The 16,343-nt window shown below is 38.0% G+C and overlaps 1 pseudogene; it reads right to left on the bottom strand.

Moving 5' to 3' along the window:
* Positions 1 to 15,704: 15,704 nt before the first annotated feature.
* On the bottom strand, positions 15,705 to 16,025 carry LOC137764933 (small ribosomal subunit protein mS33 pseudogene; annotated as a pseudogene).
* Positions 16,026 to 16,343: the final 318 nt, after the last annotated feature.

Here is a 16,343-nt window from a genome sequence, read left to right on the forward strand (position 1 = left end):
TACATTGATTGATTTGATTTGTGTATGTTGAACCATCCTTGTGAACTTGGGATGACTCCCACTTGGTCATGGTGTATGATCTTTTTATGTGTTGTTGGATTTGGTTTGATAATATTTTGTTGAGAATTTTTGCATCAATATTAGTCAAAGATGTTGGCCTGTAATTTTCTTTTTTGGTGGTATCTTTGTCTGTTTTTTTTGTGATGAGGACTTCATAGACTTTCTTTGGAAGTGTTCCCTCCTTTCAGTCTTTTGGAAGAGTCTGAGAAGGATTGGTATAATTTCTTCTTTTATGTTTGGTAGAATTCACCTGTGAAGCCATCTGGTCCTTGACTTTTGTTTGTAGGGAGTTTGTTTGTTTGTTTTTATTACAGATTCTATTTCACTTCTAGTGCTTGATCTTTTCAAATTATCTAATTCTTCTTGATTCAATTTTGTGGGCTGTATGTTTCTAGAAAGTTGTCCATCTCTTCTAGGTGGTCAAATTTGTTGACATATAATTGTTCATAGTGTTCTCGTATGGTTTTCTGTATTTCTGTGGTGTTGGTTGAGATTTCTCTTTTTTCATTTCTTATTTTGTTTATTTGGGTCCCTTCTTTTTCATTCTTGGTGAGCCTGGCCAAAGATTTGTCAAATTTGTTTACCCTTTCAAAGAACCAGATCTTGGTTTTATTGATTTTATTCTATTGTGTTTTTAAAAATCTTTATTTATTTATTAAAAAAAATTTTTTGGCCATGCCACATGGCATGTGGGATCTTAGTTCCCTGACCAGGGATCAAACCCACATTCCTTGCATTGGAAGCATGGAGTCTTAACCACTGAACCACTAGGGAAGTCCAAATCTTTATTTTATTTATTTCTTCCCTGATCTGTATTATTTCCTTCCTTCTGATGATTTTAGGTTTTGTTTGTTCTTCTTTTTCTAATTCTTTTAGGTGGTAGGTTAGGTTGTTTGAGTTTGTTTGTTTGTTTGTTTTTAAGGAAGACCTGTATCTTTATGAACTCTCCTCTAAGAACTGCTTTTGCTGCATCCCATGGATTTTGTATGGTTGTGTTTTCATTGTCATTTGTCTCAAGGTATTTTAAAATTTCCTTTTTGACTTCCTCATTGACCCATTGGCTTTTTAGGAGCATGTTGTTTAGTCTCCATTTAACCTATTTTTTTTTTTTTTCCATTTCTTTTCCTGTGGTTGATTTTTAGTTTCATACTGTTGTGGTCAAAGAAGATGCTTGAAATAATTTCTATACTCTTTTTTTTTTATATATATAAATGTATTTATTTATTTATTTTTGGCTGCACTGGTTCTTCATTGCTGTGCACAGGCTTTCTCTGGTTGTGGCGAGCAGGGGCTACTCTTCATCGTGGTGTGCGGGCTTCTCGTTGTGGTGGCTTCTCTTGTTGCGGAGCACAGGCTCTAGGCACGTGGGCTTCAGTAGTTGTGGCTCGCAGGCTCCGTAGTTGTGGCTCACGGGATCTAGAGCGCAGGCTCTGTAGTTGTGGTGCATGGGCTTAGTTACTCCATGGCATGTGGGATCTTCCTGGACCAGGGCTCGAACCCGTGTTCCCTGCATTGGCAGGCGGATTCTTAACCACTGCACCACCAGGGAAGCCCAATTTCTATACTCTTAAATTTGGTGAGGTTAGCTTTGTGTTCTAGTATGTGGTCAATCCTAGAGAATGTTACAGGTGCACTTGAAAAGAATGTGTATTCTCTGTTTTTTTGGATGTAATGTCCTGAACATATCAACTAAGTCTAACTGTTCTATTGTATCATTTAGGATTATCTGTTGCCTTATTGATACTTTGTCTAGAAGATCTGTCCATTGATGTGAGCGGGGCATTAAAGTCTCCAACTATTATTGTATTCCCATCAGTTTCTCCCTTTATGTCTGTTAGTATTCATTTTATGTATTTGGGAGCTCCTATATTAGGTGCATATATGTTGATGAGAGTAAAGTCCTCTTCTTGTATTGATGCTTTTATCATTATATAGTGTCCTTCTTTATCCTTCTTTATGGCCTTAGTTTTAAAGTCTATTTTGTCTGATATGAGTATGGCAACTCCCAATCTCTTGTCATTTCTGTTTGCATGAACCACCTTCTTCCATCCCCTTACTTTCAATCTATGTGTGTCCTTTGCCCTAAGGTGGGTCTCTTGTAGGTATCATATTGTAGGCTCTTGTTTTTTTAATCCAGTCTGCCACTCTATATCTTTTGATTGGAGCATTCAGTCCCTTGACATTTAAGGTAATAATTGATACATATATATTTATTACCACTTTAAACCTTGTTTTCCAGTTGATTCTATGTTTCTTCTTTGTTCCTTTCTTTTTCTTTTTTTTTTTCTTTTTGTGGTTTGATGATTTCCTTTTATGCTTATGTTCTCTTCCTTTTGGTTTTTGTGAATATATTGTATGTTTTTTATTTCTAATTGCCCTGTTTTTTAAGTATGTTAACCCCTTCCTATATCTGCTTGCCTTGGACTGATAGTCATATATGCTCAAACACATTCTAAAAAAAAAGAATCTACATTTTCTTACTCTCCTTTCACACATTTTATGATTTTGATGTCCTTTTTTACATCTTCATGTTTATCCTTTTGCTGTTCCTTGTGCTTATCATCGCTTTCACAAATAGGGTTGTTTTTTCTTTTTGATCTGTATACTGGCTAACGTAAGTGATTTACTTTGCAATTGTGATTTCCTCCTTCCTATCTTCTTGCTTCTTTTCTATTTAGAGAAGACCTTTCAATATTTCTTTTAGGATTGATTTAGTATTGCTACATTCTTTTAGTTTCTGCTTGCCTGAGAAATTCTTTATTTCTCCCCTTATTCTAAATTATAATCTTGCTGGGTAGAGTATTTTAGGTTGCAGATTTTTCACTTTCAAGACTTTGAATATATTTTGCCACTCCCTTCTGGCCTGCAGCATTTCTGTAAAGTTAGCTGATAGCCTCATGGGAGTTCCCTTGTAATTAACTCTTTGTTTTCCTCTTGCTGCCTTTAGAATCCTCTCTTTAACTTTTGCCATTTTTATTATAATATGTCTTGGTGTAGGTCTGTTTTGGCTTCATCTTGCTTGGGACCCTCTGTGCTTCCTGTATCTGGATATCTGTTTCCTTCTTTAGGTTTGGGAAGTTTTCAGCCATAATTTCTTCAAATACATTTTCAATCCCCTTTGCTCTTTCCTCTCCTTCTGGAATCCCTATTATACATAGATTGGCACACTTTTATTATCCCATAGGTCTCTTATACTGCTTTCTTTTTTTTTTTTCATTTGACTTTCTGTCTGCTGTTTTGATTGGGTAATTTCCATTATTCTAGTGTCCAGATCACTTATTCTTTATTCTGCATTTTCCATTCTGCTATTCATTGCCTTTAGTTCAGCTTTCATCTTGGCAAATTAATTTTCTACTTTTTCTTGGCTTCTCCTTATAATTTTTAGTTCCTTTTTACACTAGTCTGCATTTCTCTCAATAGCCTTTTTTAATTCCTTCAGTATTTTCATTACCTCCTTTTTGAACTCAGTATCTGTTAGACTGAAGAAGTCTGTTTCATTGTTCCTTCAGGGGAATTCTCTTGGTCTTTTAACTGGGAGTGATTCCTTTGCTTCTTCAGTTTGCTCATATTTCTCTTACTCTGTGAGTTTAGGAGAAGCAATTTTCTACGGTAGACTTGGAAGGCTATTAATATGCGGGAGCATCCCTGTGTAGCTCATGTGGCTTTAATATTTTTTTGGCATGAGGGCTGTTTTTGGTTTGGATGCTTACCGTCTCTTTCCTCAGTGTGTGCTGGCCATTATCCTCTTGATAGGGGGTGTCCAGGTGCATGGCCCGCATACGCTCCCAGGAAGGCAGGGGCAGCAGTTGGTGCCCAGTTGTGGGATCCTTGGCGGCAGTGCCAGTGGGCCACACACACTCCTGGGGAGGCAGGGGCAGTGGTTGGGGCCTGGTTGCAGTGCTGGTGGGCCACGCATGCATCCGGGAAGGTGGAGGCAGTGACTAGCACCTGCTCGCAAGACCCTTGCTGGCAGCAGCAGTCTGCACCCATCTCTGGAGTCCGACATGGCAGCCACAGCTCGTGCCCACCCCCAGAGCTCATGTAGGCAGTGACCTGCTGCCTGAGAGCATACACACAGAGAAAGAAGCTCCTATGAAGGTCCTGACCCTGTCCTCATGCATCCCCCAACAATGGTACCTTCCCTTTCTGGTGGGCCCAGGCTTCTTCCCATACTCCCTCGGTTGTGGCACACCTCACCCTGTCCTGTCAGGCTGTCTTCACACAGCCAACCACAGTCCTCTCCCCCGCTCTGACCTCTGAAGCCCAACCCTCAGCACCCAGCCCCCACCCACCCCAGTGGATGAGTGTCTTAGGCTGGGAAGTTCTGCGCGATGGCACTGACCATCTTTGTAGGTCTCTCTCCCTTTGTCCTCCATAAACAGGTGCCTGTGCTCTTCTCCAGGGCTTTGAAGTTCCCCCTCTGTCCTGGTTTATCCCCCACCAATGAGGGGACTTCCCTGTGTGTGGAAACATCTTCCTCTTTCACAGCTCCCTCCCAGGGGTGCAGGTCCCATCCCGATTCATTTCTCTCTTTTTCAGTTTTCTTTTGTCCTACCCAGTTACATGGAGATTTTCTTGCCCTTTTGGAAGTCTGAGGTCTTCTGCCAGCATTCAGTAGATGTTCTGTGAGAATCATTCCACAAGTAGATGTGTTTCTGATGTATTAATATTTGTGGTAGAAGGTGAGCTCCGTGTCCTACTCCTCCACCATCTTGATCAGATTCTCTTGATGCAATTTTAAAAGGCACTGTGGTTTTACATTTTCTTTCTGATATTTCATTTTTAGTGTATAGAAAAGAAACAGATTTCTGTGTATTAACCTTGTATCATGAAACCTTGCCGAATTCATTTTTTTGTTCCTTTTTTTTTGTTTTAATCAGTCATCAATTTTATACACATCAGTGTATACATGTCAAACCCAATCGCCCAATTCAGCACACCACCATCCCCACCCCACCGTGGTTTTCCCCCCTTGGTGTCCATACCTTTGTTCTCTACATCTGTGTCTCAACTTCTGCCCTGCAAACCAGTTCATCTGTACCATTTTTCTAGGTTCCACATACATGTGTTAATATATGATATTTGTTTTTCTCTTTCTGACTTACTTCACTCTGTGTGACAGTCTCTAGATCCATCCACGTCTCAACAACTGACTCAATTTCGTTCCTTTTTATGGCTGAGTAATATTCCATTGTATATATGTACCACATCTTCTTTATCCATTCATCTGTCGATGGGCATTTAGGTTGCTTCCATGACCTGGCTATTGTAAATAGTGCTGCAATGAACATTGGGGTGCATGTGTCTTTTTGAATTACGGTTTTCTCTGGGTATATGCCCAGTAGTGGGATTGCTGGATCATATGGTAATTCTATTTTTAGTTTTTTAAGGAACCTCCATATTGTTCTCCATAGTGGCTGTATCAATTTACAATCCCACCAACAGTGCAAGAGGGTTCCCTTTTCTCCACACCCTCTCCAGCATTTGTTGTTTGTAGATTTTCTGATGATGCCCATTCTAACTGGTGTGAGGTGATACCTCATTGCAGTTTTGATTTGCATTTCTCTAATAATTAGTGATGTTGAGCATCTTTTCATGTGCTTCTTGGCCATCGGTATGTCTTCTTTGGAGACATGTCTATTTAGGTCTTCTGCTCATTTTTGGAATGGGTTGTTTGTTTTTATAATATTGAGCTGCATGATCTGTTGATATATTTTGGAGATTAATCCTTTGTCCGTTGATTCGTTTGCAATATTTTTCTCCCATTCTGAGCGTTGTCTTTTCGTCGTGTTTATGGTTTCCATTGCTGTGCAAAAGCTTTGAAGTTTCATTAGGTCCCATTTCTTTATTTTTGTTTTTATTTCCATTACTCTAGGAGGTGGATCAAAAAAGATCTTGCTGTGATTTATGTCAAAGAGTGTTCTTCCTATGTTTTCCTCTAAGAGTTTTAGAGTGTCCGGTCTTACATTTAGGTCTCTAATCCATTTTGAGTTTATTTTTGTGTATGCTGTTAGGGAGTATTCTAATTTCATTCTTTTACATGTAGCTGTCCAGTTTTCCCAGCACCACTTATTAAAGAGACTGTCTTTTCTCCATTGTATATCTTTGCCTCCTTTGTCATAGATTAGTTGACCATAGGTATGTGGGTTTACCTCTGGGCTTTCCATCTTGTTCCATTGATCTATGTTTCTGGTTTTGTGCCAGTACCATATTGTCTTGATTACTGTAGCTTTGTAGTATAGTCTGAAGTCAGGGAGTCTGATTCCTCCAGCTCCGTTTTTTCCCCTCAAGACTGCTTTCGCTATTCGGGGTCTTTTGTGTCTCCATACAAATTTTAAGATGATTTGTTCTAGTTCTGTAAAAAATGCCATTGGTAATTTGATAGGGATTGCATTGAATCTGTAGATTGCTTTGGGTAGTATAGTCATTTTCACAATGTTGATTCTTCCAATCCAAGAACATGGTATATCTCTCCATCTGTTGGTATCATCTTTAATTTCTTTCATCAGTGTCTTATAGTTTTCTGCATACAGGTCTTTTGTCTCCCTAGGTAGGTATATTCCTAGGTATTTTATTCTTTTTGTTGCAATGGTAAATGGGAGTGTTTCCTTAATTTCTCTTTAAGATTTTTCATCATTAGTGTATAGGAATGCAAGAGATTTCTGTGCATTAATTTTGTATCCTGCAACTTTACCAAATTCATTGATTAGCTCTAGTAGTTTTCTGGTGGCATTTTTAGGATTCTCTATGTATAGTATCATGTCATCTGCAAACAGTGACAGTTTTACTTCTTCTTCTCCAATTTGTATTCCATTTATTTCTTTTTCTTCTCTGATTGCCGTGGCTAGGACTTCCAGAACTATGTTGAATAATATGGTGAGAGTGGACATCCTAGTCTCGTTCCTGATCTTAGAGGAAATGCTTTCAGTTTTTCACCGTTGACAATGATGTTTGCTGTGGGTTTGTCATATATGGCCTTTATTATGTTGAGGCAGGTTCCCTCTATGCCCACTTTCTGGAGAGTTTTTATCATAAATGGGTGTTGAACTTTGTCAAAAGCTTTTTCTGCATCTATTGAGATGATCATATGGTTTTTATTCTTCAATTTGTTAATATGGTGTATCACATTGATTGATTTGCGTATATTGAAGAATCCTTGCATCCCTGGGATAAATCCCACTTGATAGTGGTGTATGATCCTTTTAATGTATTGTTGGATTCTGTTTGCTAGTATTTTGTTGAGGATTTTTGCATCTATATTCATCAGTGATATTGGTCTGTAATTTTCTTTTTTTGTAGTATCTTTGTCTGGTTTTGGTATCAGGGTGATGGTGGCCTCATAGAATGAGTTTGGGAGTGTTCCTTCCTCTGCAATTTTTTGGAAGAGTTTGAGAAGGATGGGTGTTAGCTCTTCTCTAAATGTTTGATAGAATTCACCTGTGAAGCCATCTGGTCCTGGACTTTTGTTTGTTGGAAGATTTTTAATCACAGTTTCAATTTCATTACTTGTGATTGGTCTGTTCATATTTTCTGTTTCTTCCTGGTTCAGTCTTGGAAGGTTATACCTTTCTAAGAATTTTTCCATTTCTTCCAGGTTGTCCGTTTTATTGGCATAGAGTTGCTTGTAGTAGTCTCTTAGGATGCTTTGTATTTCTGTGGTGTCTTGTAACTTCTCCTTTTTCATTTCTAATTTTATTGATTTGAGTCCTCTCCCTCTTTTTCTTTATGAGTCTGGCTAATGACTTATCAATTTTGTTTATCTTCTCAAAGAACCAGCTTTTAGTTTTATTGATCTTTGCTATTGTTTTCTTTGTTTCTATTTCATTAATTTCTGCTCTGATCTTTAAGATTTCTTTCCTTCTGCTAACTTTGGGTTTTGTTTGTTCTTCTTTCTCTAGTTTCTTTAGGTGTAAGGTTAGATTGTTTACTTGAGATTTTTCTTGTTTCTTTAGGTAGGTTTGCATAGCTATAAACTTCCCTCTTAGAACTGCTTTTGCTGCATCCCATAGGTTTTGGATCATCATGTTTTGATTGTCATTTGTCTCTAGGTATTTTTTGATTTCTTCTTTGATTTCTTCAGTGATCTCTTGGATATTTAGTAATGTATTGTTTAGCCTCCATGTGTTTGTGCTTTTCACGTTTTTTTCCCTGTAATTCATTTCTAATCTCATAGCATTGTGGTCAGAAAAGATGCTTGATATGATTTCAAGTTTCTTAAATTTACTGAGGCTTGATTTGTGACCCAAGATGTGATCTATCCTGGAGAATGTTCCATGTGCACTTGAGAAGAACGTGTAATCTGCTGTTTTTGGATGGAATGTCCTATAAATATCAATTAAATCTATCTGGTCTATTGTGCCATTTAAAGCTTCTGTTTCCTTATTTATTTTCTTTTTGGATGATCTGTCCATTGGTGTAAGTGAGGTGTTAATGTCCCCCACTATTATTGTGTTACTGTCGATTTCCTCTTTTAGAGCTGTTAGCCTTATGTATTGAGGTGCTCCTGTGTTGGGTGCATATATATTTATAATTGTTATATCTGCTTCTTGGATTGATCCCTTGATCATTATGTAGTGTCCTTCCTTGTCTCTTGTAACATTCTTTATTTTAAAGTCTATTTTATCTGACATGAGTATAGCTACTCCAGCTTTCTTCTGATTTCCATTTGCATGGAATATCTTTTTCCATCCCCTCACTTTCAGTCTGTATGTGCCCCTAGGTCTGAAGTGGGTCTTTTTTAGACAGCATATATATAGGTCTTGTTTTTGTACCATTCAGCAAGCCTGTGTCTTTTGGTTGGAGCATTTAATCCATTCATGTTTAAGGTAATTATTGATATGTGTGTTCCTATAACCATTTTCTTAATTGTTTTGGGTTCGTTTTTGTAGGTCCTTTTCTTCTCTTGTGTTTCCCACTTAGAGAAGTTCCTGTAGCATTTGTTGTAGTGCTGGTTTGGTGGTGCTGAATTCTCTTAGCTTTTGCTTGTCTGTAAAGCTTTTGATTTCTCCATCAAATCTAAATGAGATCCTTGCCAGGTAGAGTAATCTTGGTTGTAGGTTCTTCCCTTTCATCACTTTAAGTATATCATGCCTCTCCCTTCTGGCTTGTAGAGTTTCTGCTGAGAAATCAGCTGTTAACCTTATGGGAGTTCCTTTGTATGTTATTTGTCATTTTTTCCTTGCTGCTTTCAATAATTTTTCTTTGTCTTTAATTTTTGCCAATTTGATTAATATGTGTCTCGGCCTGTTTCTCCTTCGGTTTATCCTGTATGGGAGTCTCTGCGCTTCCTGGACTTGGGTGGCTATTTCCTTTCCCATGTTAGGGAAGTTTTCGACTATAATCTCTTCAAATATTTTCTCTGGTCCTTTCTCTCTTCTCCTTCTGGGACCCCTATAATGCGAATGTTCTTGTGTTTAATGTTGTCCCAGAGGTCTCTTAGGCTGTCTTCATTTCTTTTCATTCTTTTTTCTTCAGTCTGTTCCACAGCAGTGAATTCCACCATTCTGTCTTCCAGGTCACTTATCCATTCTTCTGCCTCTGTTATTCTGCTATTGATTCCTTCTAGTGTAGTTTTCATTTCAGTTATTGTATTGTTCATCTCTGTTTGTTTGTTCTTTAGTTCTTCTAGGTCTTTGTTAAACATTTCTTGCATCTTCTCGATCTTTGCCTCCATTCTTATTCCGAGGTCCTGGATCATCTTCGCTATCATTATTCTGAATTCTTTTTCTGGAAGGTTGCCTATCTCCACTTCATTTAGTTGTTTTTCTGGGGTTTTGTCTTGTTCCTTCATCTAGTATATAGCCCTCTGCCTTTTCATCTTGTCTTTCTGTGAATGTGGTTTTTGTTCCACAGGCTGCAGGATTGTAGTTTTTCTTGCTTCTGCTGTCTGCCCTCTGGTCGTTGAGGCTATCTAGGAGGCTTGATGGGAGGCTCTGGTGGTGGGTAGAGCTGACTGTTGCTGTGGTGGTCAGAACTCAGTAAAACTTTAATCCACTTGACTGTTGATGTGTGGGGCTGGGTTCCCTCCCTGTTGGTTGTTTTGCCTGCGACAACCCAACACTGGAGCCTACCTGGGCTCTTTGGTGGGGCTACTGACAGACTCTGGGAGGGCTCACGCCAAGGAGTACTTCCCAGAACTTCTGCTGCCAGTGTCCTTGTCCCCACGGTGAAACAGAGACACTCCCAGCCTCTGCAGGAGGCCTTCCAACACTAGCAGGTAGGTCTGTTTCAGTCTCCCCCAGCGTCAGTGCTCCTTCCCCTGGGTCCCGATGCGCACACTATTTTGTGTGCGCCCTCCAAGAGTGGGGTCTCTGTTTCCCCCAGTCCTGTTGAAGTCCTGCAATCAATTCCCACTAGGCTTCAAAGTCTGATTCTCTATGAATTCCTCCTCCCGTTGCCGGACCCCCAGGTTGGGAAGCCTGACGTGGGGCTCAGAACCTTCACTCCTGTGGGTGGACTTCTGTGGTATAAGTGTTCACCAGTTTGTGAGTCACCCACCCACCAGTTATGGGATTTGATTTTATTGTGATTGCGCCCCTCCTACCGTCTCACTGTGGCTTCTCCTTTGTCTTTGGATGTGGGGTATCTTTTTTGGTGAGTTCCAGTGTCTTCCTGTTGATGATTGTACAGCAGCTAGTTGTGATTCTGGTGTTCTCGCAAGAGGGAGTGAGAGCACGGCCTTCTACTCCGCCATCTTGGTTCCTCTTCCTCCTTCTTGCAGCCCCAGGCATTTCTTGGCTTATGGCCTGAATTCATTTTTTTTTTTAAATTTTATTTATTTATTTATTTATTTTTGGCTGTGTTGGGTCTTCGTTTCTGTGCGAGGGCTTTCTCTAGTTTCAGCAAGCGGGGGCCACTCTTCATCGCGGTGCGTGGGCCTCTCACTGTTGCGGCCTCTCTTGTTGCAGAGCACGGGCTCCAGACGCACAGGCTCAGTAGTTGTGGCTCACGGGTTTAGTTGCTCCGCGGCATGTGGGATCCTCCCAGACCAGGGCTCGAACCCGTGTCCCCTGCATTGGCAGGCAGACTCTCAAAGCACTGCGCCACCAGGGAAGCCCCTGAATTCATTTTTAAGTTCTTTGGATGGAGACTTTAGGGTTCTCTATATAGAGCATCATATCATCTGCAAATAGTGTCAGTTTACCTCTTCCCTTCCAATTTGGATACATTTTATATCTTTTTCTTGTCTAATTGCTGTGGCTAGGACTTCCAATACTATGTTAAATAGAAACAGTGAGAGTAGACCTCCTTATTCCTGAATTTAATAGGAAGGCTTTCAGCTTTTCACTGTTGAGTAGTTGAGTGTTATGTTGGCTGTGGGTTTGTTATAATGGTCTTTATTATGTTGAGATATGTTCCCTCTACACCCACTTTGATGAGAGTTTTTACCATTAATGGATGTTGAATTTTGTCAAATGCTTTTCTGCATCTATTGAGATGATCATGTGGGTTTTGTCTTTCTTTTTCTTGATGTGGTGTATCACACTGATTGATTTGCATTTGTTGAACCATCCTTGTGACCCTGGAATAAATCCAACTTAATCATGGTGTGTAATCCTTTTTACATATTGTTGGATTCTGTTTGCTAATATTTTGTTGAGAATTTTTGCATCTATATTTATCAGAGATATTGCCTTTAATTTTTGTGTGTGTGTGTGTAATGTCTTTTTCTGGTTTTAGTATCTGGGTAATGTTGGCTTTGTAGAATGAATTTGGGAGTGTTCTCTCCTCTCCAATGTTTTGGAATAGTTTGAGGAAGATAGGTATAAGTTCTGATTTATATGTTAAGAATTCCCCAGTAAACTGTCTTACCAATTCATTTCAACATTTAGTGATCGGTCTGTTCAAATTGTTTTTTCTTGACTCAGTTTTGCAGGCTGTATGTTTCTAGAAATTTCTCCATTTCTTCTAGGTTGTCCAATTTGTTGGCATATAATTGTTCATAGTATTCTCTCTCTTTTTTTTTTTTGGTATCACTGTGATATTGGTTGCTATTTCTCGTCTTTCATTTCTTATTTTCATTTGGATCCTCTGTTTTTTTGATGAGCTTGGCTAAAGATTTGTCAATTTTGTTTATCTTTTTAGAAAACCAGCTCTTGGTTTCACCTTTTCTATTTTCTTTTTGATCTCTATTTATTTCCTCTCTGATATTTATTATTTCCTTCCTTCTGCTGACCTTAGCCTTTGTTTGTTCTTTTTCTGATACTTTAGGTGGTAGTTTAGGTTGTTTATTTAAGATTTTTATTGTTTTCTTCAGGAAGACCTGTATTGCCATGAACTTCTCTCTCAGAATTGCTGTGCTGCATCCCATAGATTTTGTAATGTTCTGTTTTCAATATCATTTGTCTCAAGGTATTTTCTGATTTCTTCTTTGATTTCATCATTAACCCATTGGTATTTTAGTAGCATGTTGTTTAGTCTTTACATTTTTGGTCTTTTCCTATTTTTCTTTCTGTAGTTGATCTTTAGTTTCATATTGCTGTAGTCAGAAAAGATGCTTGCTGTAATTTTTATCCTCTATTTTTATTGAAGTATAGTTGATGTAAAATGTGTTAATTTTAGGTGTACAGCAGAATGATTCATATATATATATATAAATTCAGATTCTTTTCCATTATAGGTTATTATAATGATATTGAATATAGTTCTCTGTGCTATACAGTACATCCTTGTTGTTTATCTATTTTATATATAGCAGTGTATGTTAATACAAAACTACTAATTTATTCCTCCCTACCCCCTTCCCCTTTAGTAACCATAAGATTGTTTTCTATATATGTGAGTCTGTTTCTATGTTGTAAATAAGTTCATTTGTATCAGTTTTTAGATTCTACAAATAAGTGATATCATATGATATGTGTCTTTGTCTGACTTACTTCACTTAGTATGATAATATCTAGTTCCATCCATGTTGCTGAAAATGACATTATTTCATTCTTTTTTTATGGCTGAGTAACATTTCATTGTGTGTGTGTGTGTGTGTGTGTGTGTGTATATGTATATATACCACATCTTCTTTATCCATTCATCTGTCGAAGGACACTTAGGTTGCTTCAATATTTATCCTCTTAAATTTGTTAAGGCTTGTTTTGTGACCTAGTATGTGGTCTATCCTGGAGAATATTTTGTGAACACTTGAAAAGAATGTGTATTCTTCTCTTTTTGAATGTATTGTCCTGTATGTATCAATTAAGTCCATTTCATCTGTTATGTCTTTAAGACCTGTGTTGCCTTATTGCTTTTCTGTCTGGATGATCTGTCCATTGATGTCAGTGGGGTGTTAAAGTCCCCTACTATTATTGTGTTATAGCAAATTTCTCTCTCTTTTTTTTTTGTCTCTTAGTACTTGTTTTATATATTTAGGTGCTCCTGTATTGGGTGTGTATATGTTAAATAGTGTTATACCCACTTCTTGTATTGATCCCTTTATCATTACATAATACCCTTCTTTGTCTTTCATTATAGCCTTTGTTTTAAAGTCTATTGTTTATTATAGACTGATATAAGTATTGTTACCTCTGCTTTCTTGTCATTTCTTTTCATTCCATTTTCATGAAAGATCTTTTTTCAACCCCTCACTTTCAGATTGTGTGTGGCTTTTGCCTTGATGTCTTTTGTCTCTTGTAAGCAGCATGTTGCAGGTTCTTGGCTTTTTTTTTATCCAATCAGCCATTCTGTAGTTTGATTGGAGCATTTAGTCCATTGACATTCAAAGTAATTATTGATAGGTATGTATTTATTGTCATTTTATTCTTTGTTTTCCATTTGTTCTTGTAGTTTTTTTTTTTATTCATTTCTTCTTCTTTTTGTTTCTCCTGTTATGGTTTGATTATTTTCTTTTGTAGTATGTTTGAGTTCCTTCCTTTTAGGTTTTTGTGAATTTATTGTATATTTTTATGATTACCATGGGGTTATGTATGTTTTCCCATAACTATATCTACTTGTTTTAAACTGATAATCATTTAAATTTAAACACATTCTAAGAGATCGACAATTTTTTACTCCCCTCTGACCCATTTTGTGGTTTTGATGGTCTAGTTTATATCTTCATGTTTATCCTTTACTGTTTATTTTAGTTATAGTCACTTTTACAATTCTTTTGTTGTTGTTATTGTTGTTTTTAACCTGTGTACTGGCTTGTTTAAGTGATCTTCAATCTTTACTATAAATTTATTTGTCATTATTATTGGGATTTTCCCTTTCCTATAGTTTCCTGCCTCTTTTCCATTTAGAGAAAACCCTTTAATATTTCTTTTAGGATAGGTTCAGTATTGCTTCATTCTTTCAGTTTTTGCTTGTCTGAGAAATTCTTTATCTCTCCTTCTATTCTAAATGATAATCTTTCTGGGTAGCGTATCCTAGGTTGCAGGTTTTTCCCTTTCAGCACTTTAAATATATCACATCACTCCCTTCTGGCCTGCGAAGTTTCTGCAGAGAAATCAGTTGATAGACTTATAGGGGTTCTCTTTTAAATGACTCTGTCTTTCTCTTGCTGCCTTTAGAATTCTCTATCTTTAACTTTTGTCATTTTAATTATGATATCTCTTGGTGTGGGTCTGTTTGGGTTCATCTTGTTTGGAACCCGCTATCCTTCCTGTACATGGATATGTTTCCTTCTTTGGGTGGGGAAATTTTCAGCCATAATTTCTTCAAATACATCTTTGATCCCCTTCCCCCTCTCTTCTCCATCTGAAACCCCTATTATGTGTAATTTGGCACATTTTATACCATCCCATATATTGCTTTCATGTTTTTTCATTTTTCTGTCTGCCGTTCTGACTGGGATATTTCCGTTATTCTATTTATCTTCCAGATCACTTATTCATTTTTCTGTGTCATTCAGTTGGCTATTCATTGCTCTACATTGTTTTTTATCTCGGAAATTGAATTATCTATTTTTTTTTACTGGGTCATCTTTATGGTTTCTAGTTCCTTGTTACAATGCTCTGCATTTATATCAATAACCTTTCTTAATTCAGTTAGAATTTTTATTACCTCCTTTTTGAACTTGATGTCTGGTAGACTGATAAGCTCTGTTTAATTATTTAGTCTTCCGGGGTTTTTTGTTGTTTGTTTGTTTGTTGCAAAGCATTGTATTACCAGAGCTCTCGTAGCTTGTATACAGCAGGTATTCAATACTTTCATACCAGGCACAGCCTTGTATCCCACAGATTTATCTTACAGATATTCTCAAAGGAGTAGATGGAGAGGTGCATAAAGTTTGTGAGCTTGGTGGTGAGACAGTGGCTGAACAGCCAGAGAGATGAAAGAGTGTAGGGCTGGTTAAGTGGGGAAGCAAGAAGAGTAATGAGAATGTTCATTTAATGAGTTTCCCCTCCACGCCCCCAACATCCTATCCCCTCCCAAACAAGTCATTCAACAGTAATCATGCGCTCATTTCTTTGGGGAATAAGGTAAACCTCAGATTACAGAACCAAGGCAAATAATTTTGCAGAATTAGAATGTGTTCATGAAACAAGTCACAATTCAACTGGATTAGACTTCAACATGGAGATGACTGTGTTCCTCCAAATAACGTTCAACTTAGGAAGCTTACACTCCTCCAGTATGTGGAAGGACAATAAATACACTTCCTCCTGCTCTCAGTCCCTGAAGGAAAAGTCTTCTCTCTTGATGGACCAACACTATTTCTTTTTCGCTGTTCTTTTTCTTTCTCCTTTCCTTGGTTTCCGCTTTCCACAAATCTTCTTCAGATGCAGCTGCTCATCCTTAAGGTCCTGATGCTCGTCTCTGTAGAGGCCAAGAAAATATAGTGCTCCCATGAGTGCAAAATAACTGTTGTGATTTAGATACCAGTCATAAGTCTCCTTCCTATTGGCCAAAGGCTGCTCACTAAACAGCTTCACCACTTTCATGGATTTGGAATCAGTAGGTCTGGCAACTTCACCAAACAACTGGGCACTCAGATGACTCATGTGAAAGGTGTATTCTGAAACTGAAGACATTTCTTGAGCAGCAAGGAGAAAGAGTCCCTAGTCATGACCTTCCTCTCCTTCACACCCCTTCTTTCAGGGGTTTTGTCTTGCTCTTTTAATTGGGAATAGTACCTCTGCCTTTTATTTTACTTAACTTTCTCTGTCTTTATGAATTTAGGAGAAATAGGTATCTATTGTGTTCTTGAAGGGGTATTTTTATGTGGGAGCATCCCTATGTAGACTGTGTGTATCCAGTGTCTTTGGTGCAAGGGCTGTTTTTGATGTGGATCCCAACCTTGTCTTTCTTCAGGGTGCACTGGTCACTTTCAATTTGATAGGGGGTGTAGT

This window comes from Eschrichtius robustus, chromosome 5 (genome assembly GCF_028021215.1).
Source record: "Eschrichtius robustus isolate mEscRob2 chromosome 5, mEscRob2.pri, whole genome shotgun sequence".
In the NCBI taxonomy this organism is placed as follows: domain Eukaryota; kingdom Metazoa; phylum Chordata; class Mammalia; order Artiodactyla; family Eschrichtiidae; genus Eschrichtius; species Eschrichtius robustus.